Raw genomic sequence first — 8,578 nt, 5'->3', positions numbered from 1 at the left:
ATTTCGGTTGAAGTTGATGATTTTAGTCGAAGTTGGTTGGAAACAACAGATTTCGGTCAAAGGTAATGATTTCGGTTTAAGTTGATGATTTCGGTCGAAGTAGGTTGGAAACAACAGATTTCGGTCAAATTGATGATTTCGGTCGAAGTTGGTTGGAAACAACAGATTTCGGTCAAAGTTGATGATTTCGGTTGAAGTTGATGATTTCGGTCGAAGTTGGTTAGAAACAACAGATTTCGGTCAAAGTTGATGATTTTGGTCAAAGTTGATGATTTCGGTCGAAGTTGGTTGGAAACAATAGATTTCGGTCAAAGTTGATGATTTAGGTCGAAGTTGGTTGGAAACAACAGATTTCGGTCAAAGTTGATGATTTTTTACGAAGTTGGTTATAAACAACAGATTTCGGTCAAAGTTGATGATTTAGGTCGAAGTTGGTTGGAAACAACAGATTTCGGTCAAAGTTGATGATTTCGGTCAAAGTTGATGATTTTGGACGAAGTTGGTTGGAAACAACAGATTTTGGTCAAAGTTGATGATTTCGGTTGAAGTTGATGATTTTGGACGAAGTTGGTTGGAAACAACAGATTTCGGTCAAAGTTGATGATTTTGGACGAAGTTGGTTGGAAACAACAGATTTTGGTCAAAGTTGATGATTTTGGACGAAGTTGGTTGGAAACAATAGATTTCGGTTGAAGTTGATGATTTTGGACGAAGTTGGTTGGAAACAACAGATTTCGGTTGAGTTGATGATTTTAGTCGAAGTTTGTTGGAAACAACAGATTTCGGTTGAAGTTGGTTGGAAACAACAGATTTCGATTGAAGTTGATGATTTTAGTCGAAGTTGGTTGGAAACAACAGATTTCGGTTGAAGTTGATGATTTTAGTCGAAGTTGGTTGGAAACAACAGATTTCGGTTGAAGTTGATGATTTTAGTCGAAGTTGGTTGGAAACAACAGATTTCGGTTGAAGTTGATGATTTTAGTCGAAGGTGGTTGGAAATAACATATTTCGGTTGAAGTTGATGTTTTTAGTTGAAGTTGGTTGGAAATAACATATTTCGGTTGAAGTTGATGTTTTTAATTGAAGTTGGTTGGAAACAACATATTTCGGTTGAAGTTGATGATTTTGGTCGTAGTTGGTTGGAAACAACAGATTTCGGTTGAAGTTGATGATTTTGGTCGAAGTTGGTTGGAAACAACAGATTTCGGTTGAAGTTGATGATTTCGGTTGAAGTTGGTTGGAAACAACAGATTTCGGTTGAAGTTGATGATTTCGGTCGAAGTTGGTTGGAAACAACATATTTCGGTCAAAGTTGATGATTTAGGTCGAAGTTGGTTGGAAACAACAGATTTCGGTCAAAGTTGATGATTTCGGTCGAAGTTGGTTATAAACAACAGATTTCGGTCAAAGTTGATGATTTAGGTCGAAGTTGGTTGGAAACAACAGATTTCGGTCAAAGTTGATGATTTCGGTCAAAGTTGATGATTTCGGTCAAAGTTGGTTGGAAACAACAGATTTCAGTCAAAGTTGATGATTTCGGTTGAAGTTGATGATTTAGGTCGAAGTTGGTTGGAAACAACAGATTTCGGTCAAAGTTGATGATTTCGGTCGAAGTTGGTTGGAAACAACAGATTTTGGTCAAAGTTGATGATTTTGGACGAAGTTGGTTGGAAACAACAGATTTCGGTCAAAGTTGATGATTTCGGTCAAAGTTGATGATTTCGGTCAAACTTGGTTAGAAACAACAGATTTTGGTCGAAGTTGATGATTTCGGTTGAAGTTGGTTAGAAACAACAGATTTTGGTTGAAGTTGGTTAGAAACAACAGATTTTGGTCGAAGTTGATGATTTCGGTTGAAGTTGGTTAGAAACAACAGATTTTGTTTGCAGTTGGTTTGAAACAACAGATTTCGGTCAAAGTTGATGATTTTGGACGAAGTTGGTTGGAAACAACAGATTTTGGTCAAAGTTGATGATTTTGGACGAAGTTGGTTGGAAACAACAGATTTCGGTCAAAGTTGATGATTTTGGACGAAGTTGGTTGGAAACAACAGATTTCGGTCAAAGTTGATGATTTCGGTTGAAGTTGCTGATTTAAGTAGAAGTTGGTTGGAAACAACAGATTTCGGTCAAAGTTGATAATTTCGGTTGAAGTTGATGATTAAGGTTGAAGTTGGTTAGAAACAACAGATTTCGGTCAAAGTTGATGATTTCGGTTGAAGTTGATGATTTTGGTTGAAGTTGATGATTTTAGTAGAAGTTGGTTGGAAACAACAGATTTCGGTCAAAGTTGATTATTTCGGTCGAAGTTGGTTGGAAACAACAGATTTCGGTCAAAGTTGATGATTTCGGTTGAAGTTGATGATTTCGGTTGAAGTTGGTTGGAAATAGCAGATTTAGGTCAAAGTTGATGATTTCGGCTGAAGTTTATGATTAAGGTCGAAGGTGGTTGGAAACAACAGATTTCGGTCAAAGTTGATGATTTCGGTTGAAGTTGATAATTTAGGTCGAAGTTTGTTGGACACAACAGATTTCGGTTGAAGTTGATGATTTTAGTAAAAGTTGGTTGGAAACAACAGATTTCGGCCAAAGTTGATGATTTCGGTTGTAGTTGATGATTTAGGTCGATGTTGGTTGAAAACAACAGATTTCGGTCAAAGTTGATGATATCGGTTGAAGTTGATGATTTAGGTCGAAGTTGGTTGGAAACAACAGATTTCGGTCAAAGTTGATGATTTCGGTTGAAGTTGATGATTTTAGTAGAAGTTGGTTGGAAACAACAGATTTCGGTCAAAGTTGATGATATCGGTTGTGGTTGATGATTTAGGTCGAAGTTGGTTGGAAACAACAGATTTCGGTCAAAGTTGATGATTTCGGTTTAAGTTGATGATTTAAGTAGAAGTTGGTTGAAAACAACAGATTTCGGTCAATGTTGATGATTTAGGTCGAAGTTGGTTGGAAACAATAGATTTCGGTCAAAGTTGATGATTTCGGTTGAAGTTGATGATTTAGGTTGAAGTTGGTTGGAAACAACAGATTTCGGTCAAAGTTGATGATTTCGGTTGTAGTTGATGATTTAGGTCGATGTTGGTTGAAAACAACAGATTTCGGTCAAAGTTCATGATATCGGTTGTAGTTGATGATTTAGGTCGAAGTTGGTTGGAAACAACAGATTTCGGTCAAAGTTGATGATTTCGGTTGAAGTTTATGATTTTAGTAGAAGTTGGTAGGATACAACAGATTCCGGTCAAAGTTGATGATTTCGGTTGAAGTTGATGATTTTAGTAGAAGTTGGTTGGAAACAACAGATTTCGGTCAAAGTTGATGATATCGGTTGTAGTTGATGATTTAGGTCGAAGTTGGTTGGAAACAACAGATTTCGGTCAAAGATGATGATTTCGGTTGAAGTTGATGATTTTAGTAGAAGTTGGTAGGATACAACAGATTCCGGTCAAAGTTGATGATTTTGGTTGAAGTTGATGATTTAGGTCGAAGTTGGTTGGAAACAACAGATTTCGGTCAAAGTTGATGATTTCGGTTGAAGTTGATAATTTAGGTCGAAGTTTGTTGGACACAACAGATTTCGGTTGAAGTTGATGATTTTAGTAAAAGTTGGTTGGAAACAACAGATTTCGGCCAAAGTTGATGATTTCGGTTGTAGTTGATGATTTAGGTCGAAGTTGGTTGCAAACAACAGATTTCGGTCAAAGTTGATGATTTCGGTTGAAGTTGATGATTTTAGTAGAAGTTGGTTGGAAACAACAGATTTCGGTTGAAGTTGATGATTTTAGTAGAAGTTGGTTGGAAACAACAGATTTCGGTCAAAGTTGATGATTTCGGTTGTAGTTGATGTTTTATATCGAAGTTGGTTGCAAACAACAGATTTCGGTCAAAGTTGATGATTTCGGTTGAAGTTGATGATTTTAGTAGAAGTTGGTTGGAAACAACAGATTTAGGTTGAAGTTGATGATTTTAGTAGAAGTTGGTTGGAAACAACAGATTTCGGTCAAAGTTGATGATTTCGGTTGAAGTTGATGATTAAGGTCGAAGTTGGTTGGAAACAACAGATTTCGGTCAAAGTTGATGATTTCGGTTGTAGTTGATGTTTTATATCGAAGTTGGTTGGAACAACAGATTTCGGTCAAAGTTGATGATTTCGGTTGTAGTTGATGAGTTTAGTAGAAGTTGGTTGGAAACAACAGATTTCGGTCAAAGTTGATGATTGCTGTTGAAGTTGATGATTTTAGTAGAAGTTGGTTGGAAACAACAGATTTCGGTCAAAGTTGATGATATCGGTTGAAGTTGATGATTTAATTCGAAGTTGGTTGGAAACAACAGATTTCGGTCAAAGTTGATGATTTCGGTTGAAGTTGATGATTTATTTCGAAGTTGGTTGGAAACAACAGATTTCGGTCAAAGTTGATGATTTCGGTTGAAGTTGATGATTTTAGTAGAAGTTGGTTGGAAACAACAGATTTCGGTCAAAGTTGATGATTTTGGTGGAAGTTGATGATTTAGGTCGAAGTTGGTTGGAAACAACAGATTTCGGTTGAAGTTGATGATTTTAGTAGAAGTTGGTAGGATACAACAGATTCCGGTCAAAGTTGATGATTTCGGTTGTAGTTGATGATTTAGGTCGATGTTGGTTGTAAACAACAGATTTCGGTCAAAGTTGATGATATCGGTTGTAGTTGATGATTTAGGTCGAAGTTGGTTGCAAACAACAGATTTCGGTCAAAGTTGATGATTTCGGTTGAAGTTGATGATTTATTTCGAAGTTGGTTGGAAACAACAGATTTCGGTCAAAGTTGATGATTTCGGTTGAAGTTGATGATTTTAGTAGAAGTTGGTTGGAAACAACAGATTTCGGTCAAAGTTGATGATTTTGGTGGAAGTTGATGATTTAGGTCGAAGTTGGTTGGAAACAACAGATTTCGGTTGTAGTTGATGATTTTAGTAGAAGTTGGTTGGAAACAACAGATTTCGGTCAAAGTTTATGATTTCGGTTGAAGTTGATGATTTAGGTCGAAGTTGGTTGGAAACAACAGATTTCGGTCAAAGTTGATGATTTCGGTTGAAGTTGATGATTTAGGTCGAAGTTGGTTGGAAACAACAGATTTCGGTCAAAGTTGATGATTTCGGTTGAAGTTGATGATTTCGGTCGAAGTTGGTTGGAAACAACAGATTTCGGTCAAAGTTGATGATTTCGGTTGAAGTTGATGATTTTAGTAGAAGTTGGTTGGAAACAACAGATTTCGGTCAAAGTTGATGATTTTGGTCGATGTTGATGATTTAGGTCGAAGTTGGTTGGAAACAACAGATTTCGGTTAAAGTTGATGATTTCGGTTGTAGTTGATGATTTAGGTCGAAGTTGGTTGGAAACAACAGATTTCGGTCAAAGTTGATGATTTCGGTTGAAGTTGATGATTTTAGTAGAAGTTGGTTGGAAACAACAGATTTCGGTCAAAGTTGATGATTTCGGTTGAAGTTGATGATTTTAGTAGAAGTTGGTTGGAAACAACAGATTTCGGTTGAAGTTGATGATTTTAGTAGAAGTTGGTTGGAAACAACAGATTTCGGTCAAAGTTGATGATTTCGGTTGTAGTTGATGTTTTATATCGAAGTTGGTTGGAACAACAGATTTCGGTCAATGTTGATGATTTCGGTTGTAGTTGATGATTTTAGTAGAAGTTGGATGGAAACAACAGATTTCGGTCAAAGTTGATGATTTCGGCTGTAGTTGATGATTTAGGTCGAAGTTGGTTGGAAACTACAGATTCCGGTCAAAGTTGATGATTTCGGTTGAAGTTGATGATTTTAGTAGAAGTTGGTTGGAAACAACAGATTTCGGTTGAAGTTGATGATTTTAGTAGAAGTTGGTTGGAAACAACAGATTTCGGTCAAAGTTGATGATTTCGGTTGAAGTTGATGATTAAGGTCGAAGTTGGTTGGAAACAACAGATTTCGGTCAAAGTTGATGATTTCGGTTGTAGTTGATGTTTTATATCGAAGTTGGTTGGAACAACAGATTTCGGTCAAAGTTGATGATTTCGGTTGTAGTTGATGAGTTTAGTAGAAGTTGGATGGAAACAACAGATTTCGGTCAAAGTTGATGATTTCGGTTGTAGTTGATGTTTTATATCGAAGTTGGTTGGAACAACAGATTTCGGTCAAAGTTGATGATTTCGGTTGAAGTTGATGATTTTAGTAGAAGTTGGTTGGAAACAACAGATTTAGGTTGAAGTTGATGATTTTAGTAGAAGTTGGTTGGAAACAACAGATTTCGGTCAAAGTTGATGATTTCGGTTGAAGTTGATGATTAAGGTCGAAGTTGGTTGGAAACAACAGATTTCGGTCAAAGTTGATGATTTCGGTTGAAGTTGATGATTTTAGTAGAAGTTTTCTGGAAAAAACAGATTTCGGTCAAAGTTGATGATTTCGGTTGAAGTTGAAGATTTTAGTAGAAGTTGGTTAGAAACAACAGATTTTGGTCGAAGTTGATGATTTCGGTTGAAGTTGGTTGGAAACAACAGATTTCGGTCAAAGTTGTTGATTTAGGTTGAAGTGTGTAAGAAACAACAGATTTTGGTCTAAGTTGATGATTTCGGTAGAAGTTGGTAAGAAACAACAGATTTTGGTCGAAGTTGATGATTTCGGTTGAAGTTGGTTGGAAATAACAGATTTCGGTCGAAGTTGGTTGAAAACAACAGATTTCGGTCAAAGTTGATGATTTCGGTTGAAGTTGATGATTTTAGTAGAAGTTGGTTGGAAACAACAGATTTCGGTCAAAGTTGATGATTTAGGTCGAAGTTGGTTTGAATCAACAGATTTTTTTCAAAGTTGATGATTTCGGTTGAAATGGATGATTTCGGTTGAAGTTGGTTGGAAATATCAGATTTCGGTCGAAGTTGGTTGAAAACAACAGATTTCGGTTGAAATTGATGATTTCGGTTGAAGTTGGTTGGAAACAACAGATTTCGGTTGAAATGGATGATATCGGTTGAAGTTGGTTGGAAACAACAGATTTCGGTTGAAATGAATGATTTCGGTTGAAGTTGGTTGGAAATATCAGTGTAACAGGCTTTGACTTTACCTGTTTTGTCACCTATCTTATCATCGGACTTTCTTCCCGTTCCATCACTTGGTGGAAATTAGTGAAGCGCGGATATATCTTACTGACTTTACGAACGTTGGACACATTGAGACGTTACTCAATGGTCTGGAAATAAACGGACACAGATTGGTTACGTTCTATGCCAAGTCCAGATTAAGTCTGTCTTACTTTGGCCCGGTACTTTATTATATATCATTCTAAAAGTATGCTTAAGTTTGACGCCTTTGTCGTTCTTGGGCGGAGCCTCGCGGGTTGACCTACTTTCTTGCGCTTAAACGCTTTTGTCATAGCGTGGACATATTTTGCCTCCTAAACAATTTTGGGCTTCGCTGCGCGGGTCAGTTTTGATTTTTGATTTGGTGTTATTAAATAAACATCCGGGTTCTACCTGTTGACGTTTCCCACGGTTGTGGCCAATGCTTACGCAGCACATGTATGTAGCCTACTTGCATTGCACTCATGTACTTTATGTGGGTCATTATAGATTTGGGTTGCAAACTTGTGTTGTCTATTTCTTAAATACCGATCCCAAAGTCTGATTTTTGTAATAGCTGTTACTTTAATACTAGCTGTATAGCAGATTAGATATTATCTGCTACACCTCCCCTCTTTAGGAGAATAATGTTATGACTTGAAAGGAATGACATTATTCTTAACAGTTGCGTTTTTATTCTGTTTTTATGTACTGTTGTTTCTTTGTCTGTTATGTTATGTCTGATAACGCAGTTTGTGCCATTGATGTCTATAATTGTGAATGGTCCAATGTATACTGGGTCTAACTTTCTTCTGTTTTCGTTTGTAAGGTATACTTGGTCTCCTAATTTAACATTACTAGGATTAATATTTTGGTTTAGTACGCTTTGTGTCCTGAATTTTGATTTAATTAGGTTGTTTCTAGCTGTTTCGTTGGATTTCTGTAATTTGAATTTCATTTCGTTATAGTATTGTTCTACATTGTAGACTGGATCTATTTTTGTTTTGTATATATCTTGTGGTAAATTAGCTTGTCTTCCGAAAACTAGTTCGTAAGGTGTATATCCTGTAGCTGTGTGCATTGTGGTATTGTAAACGAATTCATAGAATTTTGTCCATTGATCCCAATCATCGTGGTGTTCATTAGTGTAACTCCTTAGATATTCGTTTAGACTTCTATGATTTCTTTCTAATGCTCCTATTGTTTGTGGGTGATATGCTGTAGCAAATGATTGTTTAATTTTGAGAATTTTGGAAATTTTTCTCAACACTTCGTTGTTGTATTCTAAACCTTGATCTGATTTTAGTTCTATAAAATTTCCAAATGTTAGTATGAAGTTTTCTACCAATGCTTTTGCTATTGTGTTAGCTTCTTTGTTGTAAATGGGTATTAATACTATATACTTGGTTAGTTCACATTGAATTGTTACAGCGTATCTATTGTTATTATTTGTTTTCGGTAGTGGTCCTACTGTATCTATTGCTATTACGT

At 36.3% G+C, this 8,578-nt stretch overlaps 1 long non-coding RNA gene across 11 annotated transcripts; it reads left to right on the top strand.

The window, feature by feature from the left end:
• Nucleotides 1-121: 121 nt before the first annotated feature.
• On the top strand, nt 122-6,555 carry LOC125773512 (uncharacterized). Of its 11 annotated transcripts, XR_007420170.1 has the most exons (8): nt 122-209; nt 1,325-1,373; nt 1,423-1,490; nt 1,559-1,705; nt 2,691-2,758; nt 5,024-5,295; nt 5,364-5,597; nt 6,237-6,328. It is a non-coding gene; the product is annotated as an uncharacterized LOC125773512 (long non-coding RNA). The 11 variants fall into 11 exon arrangements; XR_007420167.1 differs by lacking the exons at nt 122-209; nt 1,325-1,373; nt 1,423-1,490; nt 1,559-1,705 and adding exons at nt 776-988; nt 1,038-1,275; XR_007420162.1 differs by lacking the exons at nt 122-209; nt 1,325-1,373; nt 1,423-1,490; nt 1,559-1,705 and adding exons at nt 780-1,275; nt 4,518-4,566.
• The last annotated feature ends 2,023 nt before the right edge of the window (nt 6,556-8,578 follow it).

The sequence above is a fragment of the Anopheles funestus genome (assembly GCF_943734845.2).
Source record: "Anopheles funestus chromosome X unlocalized genomic scaffold, idAnoFuneDA-416_04 X_unloc_37, whole genome shotgun sequence".
In the NCBI taxonomy this organism is placed as follows: Eukaryota; Metazoa; Arthropoda; class Insecta; order Diptera; family Culicidae; genus Anopheles; species Anopheles funestus.
Note: the sequence above shows the minus strand (reverse complement) of the source record. Positions and strands in the feature narration are given on the sequence as shown.